We start from the raw sequence: 2,145 nt of genomic DNA, 5'->3' as shown, positions 1-2,145 counted from the left end.
TTTGACTTCTCAAATTATTGTTCTTCTTACTCTATGAATTTGTAAGTTTATTTTTGGCATCTTTTTTCTCTAATTATGCACTGCTGAAATGTTACTATTAGTCTGCGACTTAGTTTAAAATAGTGAATTGTTAATAATTAACTATTTTCCTTTAATCTGATTGCTTAAAAGTTAACAAATGGAGCTTCAAGGAAAACTAAAGATTAATAGATTATAAGTTATAACCTTAACAAAGTTAAATATAATTTTGATAATTTATGTGTCAAAATTTTATTTCATACCTATCTTATCACCTATTCCTAACTTTTTTTTCATTATGAAATCTTTTAAATGGTGAAGAATAGTTTATAAACAATTATCACAATTTTCAATGTATGTTAAATTTTAATAATTTATAGATATTATAAGTATATTATATTTTAATTTTGAAACTAAATAATAAATATGAATAAAAATAAAGCATTTGCAATTATATTTTTAAATTGTAATTATAACCATATCATATACATATGATATAATTATTTATACTATAATATAATATTATAATTACAACCATACGATATAATCATAACCATATAATATAATATAATTAGAACCATATAATATTTATATAATCTAATAATAACAATAATAATAATAATAATGACCATCAATTCATCGATAGCTCGAGATGAATTTCAGGCTGATTTGGAGAATCTTTTCCCATCAGCCCAGATTCATCAGTGTCATGATTCTAGATGAATCTAAGCAGATGGGAAAAGATTCTCCAAATCAACCTGAAATTCATCCTAGGTCATCGATCTATCAGATTAAGATGGTCATTATAATTATTATTATAATATTATATTATTTAATATTATTTATGTAATATTATTTAATATTATATAAATAATATTAAACAATATAGTATAATAATTAAAAAAATTTAATGACCATTTGATAGTCTATAGGTCGATGGCCTGAGATGAATTTTGGGCCGATTTGGGGAATGCTTTTCCATTTGCCAAGACTCATCTAGAATCATGACATGTGTAACTTATGTACATCACTACATTATTTAATATATAGTCTTGACAATTTGTTACAGTTAGATGTACATTATACATAAAAGTTAAAACCATTAATTACTTATTACTTTTATTTTAACTATTAAACTCCAAGTATTTCTTTTTTAGAGTATGAAGTTGAGAGTTCTAGAACTCTAAGATGAGAGCTCGATATTATAGCCATAGGGTTTTCAAATTTTAAATTTTCAAAGACTAGTAGAATTCTATTTTGTGTTCTGATTTCTAAAGAATGAAAGTGTGAAATTTGGGTATCAGACGACAACACCAATTATCCAATCTCAATTCCAACTATTTAATTTTTTTCTAAAGAATTCCATTGCAATTTGCAGTAATAAAAATTTTGATTTTAATTGTCTTAGGTTTACACTTTACAATTATTTTGAATAGGACCTGAAGTCTAATAACCAGTAGCAGTCAAGCATGTGCAAAACAAAGTCAAAAACCTCCCAAACAAGTGCACCCATAAAGGAAAGGAACACCATTATAAAACTTAGACAAGTGCTACAAACCCCAAGTTTCACCGATCAATGTCATGATATTTTTGATCCTGTTATCCATGGAGATTCTGGAATCATGGCAATTAGACATTTATTGTTTAGTAAGTGGAAAGATCCATAGAAGGGGAGAATTTATTACAAATATAACAACAATATTGGTGCATATACAAATAAACTAGCTGCTCTGGTTACTAGATTAGGAAACCTTGTTGTACTCAAAGTATTCCCTTGCCTTGAAATTGTAATGCTATGTGCTCAGAATTATGATGAAAATAGAAAGGAAATTGTAAAACAAAACACTTAGGAGGAAATTTTATCAATAATTGAGAGTGAATTTCTCACTCTATCAGACCTAGGGTTAGGGTTTAGAACAGAAAGCTCTAAGGAGTGCATTGACTTGGATAAACTAGCTTAGGCTTATGAAAAGGTGGAAAGACATTTTCAAGATTCATATATTAAGGGTTTAATATCCTCAGAGTCCACTACTAGTGTTACAATGAACAAAGACCATAAGCCTCCTTATCAGTATGATATTTTTGTGCCATGGGTTTAGAATACTATTTCTTTGTTATCATTTGGCC

The sequence above is a fragment of the Cupressus sempervirens genome, chromosome 3 (assembly GCF_028749045.1).
Source record: "Cupressus sempervirens isolate cs-2001-9-10 chromosome 3, ASM2874904v1, whole genome shotgun sequence".
Taxonomy (NCBI): Eukaryota; Viridiplantae; Streptophyta; class Pinopsida; order Cupressales; family Cupressaceae; genus Cupressus; species Cupressus sempervirens.
The sequence above is the reverse complement of the archived record's forward strand: the minus strand, read 5'-3'. Positions refer to the sequence as shown.